This window comes from Vicia villosa, linkage group LG4 (genome assembly GCF_029867415.1).
Source record: "Vicia villosa cultivar HV-30 ecotype Madison, WI linkage group LG4, Vvil1.0, whole genome shotgun sequence".
Lineage (NCBI taxonomy): Eukaryota > Viridiplantae > Streptophyta > Magnoliopsida > Fabales > Fabaceae > Vicia > Vicia villosa.
In genome coordinates, this window is record NC_081183.1 from 174,098,871 (window position 1) to 174,105,685 (window position 6,815).

Below are 6,815 nucleotides of genomic sequence, written 5' to 3' on the forward strand. Positions count from 1 at the left end.
TGGATTTTCGTGGCCAAACCGTGGCCTCAGCGTTACGCCACAGTTATTTTGCATATAGCCTCGGTTTCTTGGGCGTGGCAGGAGACCTTTTTTCTCCATAAGTTTCCAAAATTACATCTTCCTCATTCCTAGTAGAGGAAATATGATGATTGCCCCGGAGTTTCTCTATGTTACTATGAGTAACTGAACTTTTCTTATAATGCAAGACCTCAGCGTCTATAAAAGATCCCTCCATCTCCGTTAAAATTTCTATTGAACCTGATGATTCAGGCTCAGAGTCAGAATCGCTAGAAGATTCATAGAGGTCCCAGTATACCTCTTTGATAATTTGAGAAAATTCAAAATAACTCATGTGCCCTTTGCATGAGTCCAGGCATTGATGCTAGAGAGCTTTTCTCTCCTCAGCAGTTTGGGGAGTGGAAGCGTTCCCCGACTCATTACAGTCTCTAATAATAACCATAGTTACGAAAAGGAAAAAGGAAGTAAAGGATAGTGAGGGATTACCTGAAGAGGGGATTCTAGAAGGGAAGAATAAGCTTTCTTTAGGAATTCCTTGCACGTACGATGTTTGAATCAGTAAAGGAGAACAAGAGAAGAAGGTTAAACGTTTAAAATGATTTTTAAAAGCCTAGGTTTGGGGCTAGTAAAAAGTAGAGTAATGAAGAAGATGCACGTTTCCCATAAAATTCATCATTATTTGAACATCTGAAAAGACAGGGTTATGATTACTCTTGAAAACCCACTGATCCGCTGTCGCGCGCGGATCAAAAACGAGTATTTTGAAAATATAGTGTAACGGTAACGACAACTCGGATATCGTTCTCACAAGGATTCTTGTTTCGTTACTAACTAATATAAATAAAATTGGGGGTTTATGGTTTTAGAATCAATTTATAAAACAGAGTAAAATAAGTGATTATCAAAATAAGCTAAACGGCTAATCCTACTGATTCGGGTTCCGACTTATCATCGGTTATAATAACACCAATCCCTAAACGGCTTCGATCCTATTCGATTATGAGATTAATCAGACAAGCTCTTATCAAAATCATACGAGTTATGTTCCTGTTTACCGAATTAAGAAAACGGTTAAGAATATGACGAGTTAACGAATTAAGCAAACGATAACACGCAATTAAATTTAGGAACATGCATACAATCGATTTAATCAATTCTATCCTATGAACAACAATCGAATTAAGCAAACAATTGTAATCAAATTAAGCAAATGATTTCATAGAAAAGAATTGAATAGAAATCGAATTTAAATTAGTATTAGAATAACCTCAAAGCAATGGAACCCATAAGCAGCAGGATTTGCCTTCGGGAATTAGTTCTTCATTCTAATCATGAAACCAAAAGCAAAATTTGTGGCAAAAAAGGTCTCCCGTATTCTAGCGGCTGCCAACCCTTATAAAACAAAATAAGGTTTTCTTCTCTACTAACTCAAACTGGGTCAAAAACATAACCCAAGCCCATAAACTAATGACCCAAAAACAAATTATTCTAATGACTGAAACTTCAAACGAAATTCTGGGAATAATTGACTTCTAATTTGACTTTGACTCCAACACAAAAGTTGTAGATCTTTCTCTTAGCTTTCCGGCGATTATTAGAACGCGTCAATCGGATTCCCAGAACTTCAGTTATGATTGTTTTAGTGCAGACTTCTATTGCTGAAAATTAAATATGAAAATCAAATAACAATAAAATTAAACTCAAATATAAAAACATAATAAAATAGAAAAATAAACAAAATAAACTATGGAAATGCATAATTAAAAACATAGAAGAATGTGCATCAAAATGCACTGATCAAATTCCCCCACACTTGAACTTTTGCAAAACTGTAGTAACGACGGTAACGGTAACTCGAATATCATTCTCAAAGATTCTTGTTTATTATCAACTAATCAAAATCGATGGGGGGTTGGTTCAGGTTCGATTTATAGAAAAAGTTGTTTAACAAAAGTGATTTTAAAATAAGCTGTCATGAAATAAGTGATTATAACAGGTTAATCTACCGGTTCTACTTCCAACTTATCATTGATTATTACAATTTCAATTCCCTAAGCGGTACCAATTCCTATTCGATTGCAATATTGATGAAACAAGCGCCGACAATACTACACGAGTTATGTTCCAAATCACCGAATTAAGCAAACGGTTCACCGAATTAAGCAAACGGTTATCGATAGCGCGAATTAACGAATAAGCTAAGTTTAAACGCGATTAAAGTAAGGAACATGCATCAATCGAATTAAATCCAATATATTCTATAAGAACGAATTAAGCAAACGAAATCATATAACAAATTGGAAAGGAACTGAATTAAATTGAAAGTAATAATAACCTCAAAATTTTGTGGAATTCGAATTCGGCAGATTAGCCCTTAGGATTAGTTCTCCATTGATTCGTACAAAGCTCTCTATTTTTTTGTGAATAGTCCCAGTGATCAGTACCGCGGCTGCTAGACCTATTAGGCATCAGCCAAAAAACATTTATGACCCAACTGGGTCGAATTACAAAACCCGGCCCACTAGTAACGACCCAAAACTAAAAATAAACTAGTGTTGAAGCTTCAAACGCAAATCTGGAAAATATAGACTCCGAATCTGACTTCGACAAACATGAGAGTCGTAGCTCTCTCTCTTAGCTTTCCGGCGATTATTAGAACGCCTCAATCGGACTCCGGGAACTCCAGTTATGATCGTTTCCGTGCAGACTGCTAAAGCCGAAAAATAAAGTGTGAAAATTAAATAAAGCTAAAAATAAAATAAAATATAAAAACACATTAAAACATAAAAATAATCAAAACAAACCAAGGAAATGCTTGAGTACAAACATGGAAGAACGTGCATCAAAATGCACTGATCAAATTCCCCCACACTTGAACTTTTGCACTCCGAGCAAAATTAAAACTCAAGAAACACACAACATCATTTACTCATTCTAGGCTACAAACTATTCTTCGGTTAAGGGTGCATCAATAGGTACTAATCTTGCACACTAAGGATATCGTAGGAACACAATTCCGCAATTGTGCGGTCATAAGCGTCCTGAACATACAAACCGCTTCGAATCATGTTATTATGCCAAACCTAACTTAATCATCCTCCTTTTTACTGTTTTTCATTCTGGCGCAATCACATTAAGCCCGTTATCTCCACACACTCATAGTAAGGCTACCGGTTAGTGACTCTGATCCTTTTTTGCATGGGGTTCTGGTACCTAAGTGGTATACCCCTTTTATTCCCCAATTATAGTTGCGGGGGATCGGACCGTAATCCTCCCTACCAAGTTCAGCACCAGAAACCTCTGAACCAACTAACAATGGGACTTGAAATCTTTTTTGTGTGTGTAGGTTCTACAACCGTTGGGTTAAGTGACCGGGTGAGGGTCACCAAACTTAGAAGGTGCATTCCGTATTTTTTTTTCTTTTCAAAAGAGCCTTGGATCACTCACTTATTTTCATCGATTTCCTTACGTAGAGCATGTGTGAGATGGTGCCGACTGCTGAAATAAACTACTCAAGAGCTGTCAGAGAATGAAAGTTTAAGGCTAAAACATAATTAGTATTCAAATCAATTTCCACATGCAGGAGACTTACGGTGTTAAGACGATAACGATCTTGTGAATTTTTTCCAAGTCTCCGCAAACTAATCTCAAATTAGTCTATAGCCTAGAACTTTCAAAAAGATGCATTTTTTTAATATAATAACTAAAAACAAAACAAAACAAAGAACAAAAACAAAGAAAAATAAATGACTCCCTCTCCCACACTTAAAACATGCATTGTCCTCAATGAAAGAAACAAACATAAAATAAAAGAGAGGAGAGAGAGGAAAGAACACACCCGAGTAGTCAAGGAGGATAGGTGATCACGTAAGCATCCTTTCTCAAAGAGATATCTTCTACATTTTCTTCTTCCAAAGTGGGGCTCTCATGGAGTAGCTTTGGGTAATGCTCATCGTCCTTAAAAAGTGGTTTAGCTCCTTCGCCTTTTATTCCAGGATCAAAGAATGTTCTTCTAAAAGTAAAAGTGTCAAATGGGCACGTGAAGGTGCTCTCATCTTTCACGACATCAAGGAACCAAAGGTTATGGGGCTGCCTCACTACTTTTGCTACATCTTCAAGTGAGATCCTATGCACACACATGGACGAACTAATATCATAAATGTCATCCAAGGTCCATCCAATTCCTTTCTTATGCTTCTTCAAAACCTGCAAAAACTTACTTTCTTGATCAAAATAAAGTTTAGAAGAAATTATAACCGGAAGTTTTTCATTCATCTCTAAATAAGCATATTTAAGATTTTTAGGAATTGGTTTCAGCTCTTGGGAAGGTGGTTGTTCAATGGATGGTTTGTTCCGGGCAGCCGGGGTGTCGAGAGCTTCATCTACATGAACAACTTCATTTGTAACCTCATCTGCAGTAAGAATATCATTTTGCAAGGCAAGCTCAATTTCAGCACAAACACAGCAAATATTAGTGTCAGTACAAACATCACAAGAGTAAACATCATCAAAACCAGAAAATGATGGAAAATCATCTGCAAACGAATCAGTACAAATATCATCAACATTTTCAGAAAGCAACTCTATTTGAAAAATAGATTGCTCATCCAAGGGTTGTTGGTTTGATCCTTGAGCTTGCTGCATGGCATTCATCAAAGTGGCAAGTTGTCCAATCTGTGTTTGCAAAGTCTGAAGAGTAGAATCTATGTGTTGTTGATACTGAAGATTATTTGCAGCCATTTATTTGCCAATATCCTCTAGTGAAGGTTCGGAAGGTGCAGAGCACACAACCTGAAATTCATTCAGATGCATATGCGGATCCTCACCTGCAAAACCATTAAACCTAGGCAACAAATGTGTTAAACCATATTCCAATTCAAAAGGTGCCTCAGCCGCAAGATACTCACTCAATACATAAACCATTATAGTTCGCATCAGGGGCACCCAACTGCGTCAAATTTCTTTGTTCAGCCATGGTTTCAACAAACACAGAAATATCAATCATGTCCCATACAGGCAAAAACAAATAGAAAGAAGGAAAACTATTAAAATAAATTCAGAAAAATACAAAAACACAAAATTTAATCTACTGAAGCAAAATAAGAATTTTGAGAATTTTTTTAGATTTTTTCGACTCTATGAAAACAGTAAAAAATTCATTAAAAATAGAAAAACGATGAATTTGGAGATTTGGGGTCGAATTCCCTTACTCTTCTAGAGTAAGGGAGTATTGATCGCACGATTTTTCTCCTCCCAATAGGCAAAAACAGATTATCGATCAAACTCAATTTCCAAAAAAAACGTTTTTTTCGACTCAAAATGGCGTTATGGCCGAAACCGCGAGGAACCTATGGCCTAAACGCATAAACACTAAACCTATGACTCTAATATCAATTAATAACGACAAGAATCCCCGGCAACGGCGCCAATTTGATCCGCTGTCGCGCGCGGATCAAAAACGAGTATTTTGAAAATATAGTGTAACGGTAACGACAACTCGGATATCGTTCTCACAAGGATTCTTGTTTCGTTACTAACTAATATAAATAAAATTGGGGGTTTATGGTTTTAGAATCAATTTATAAAACAGAGTAAAATAAGTGATTATCAAAATAAGCTAAACGGCTAATCCTACTGATTCGGGTTCCGAATTATCATCGATTATAATAACACCAATCCCTAAACGGCTTCGATCCTATTCGATTATGAGATTAATCAGACAAGCGCTTATCAAAATCATATGAGTTATGTTCCTGTTTACCGAATTAAGCAAACGGTTAAGAATATGACGAGTTAACGAATTAAGCAAACGATAACACGCAATTAAATTTAGGAACATGCATACAATCGAATTTAATCAATTCTATCCTATGAACAACAATCGAATTAAGCAAACAATTGTAATCAAATTAAGCAAATGATTTCATAGAAAAAAATTGAACAGAAATCGAATTTAAATTAGTATTAGAGTAACCTCAAAGCAATGAAACCCATAAGCAGCAGGATTTGCCTTCGGGAATTAGTTCTTCATTCTAATCATGAAACCAAAAGTAAAATTTGTGGCCAAAAAGGTCTCCCGTATTCTAGCGGCTGCCAACCCTTATAAAACAAAATAAGGTTTTCTTCTCTACTAACTCAAACTGGGTCAAAAACATAACCCAAGCCCATAAACTAATGACCCAAAAACAAATTATTCTAATGACTGAAACTTCAAACGAAATTCTGGGAATAATTGACTTTGAATTTGACTTTGACTCCAACACAAAAGTTGTAGATCTTTCTCTTAGCTTTCCGGCGATTATTAGAACGCGTCAATCGGATTCCCGGAACTCCAGTTATGATTGTTTTAGTGCAGACTGCTATTGCTGAAAATTAAATACGAAAATCAAATAACAATAAAATTAAACTCAAATATAAAAACATAATAAAATAGAAAAATAAACAAAATAAACTATGGAAATGCATAATTAAAAACATAGAAGAATATGCATCAAAATGCACTGATCACCCACTGACACACGTAAAAGAAAAACCAACTGTTGGATGGACGTTGTTTCCGACTTGCCCAATCGACCCAAAGCTACTTTTTGTATACCAAATATCCATCCCTACAGAAATCCATATCAGGGGGCTTGTACATATTTGAAATGTTTAGGCCGATCAGGCAAGCCGACATAGAATGGAAGAAGTGGATTTGGAATAAGATGGATATGAATTAGGACAATATCTTGGAAAGCCATGATGTAGGAAGACGACTCCTCCGGTCGGACAAACTATAACCTTCACCTCGGTGGATG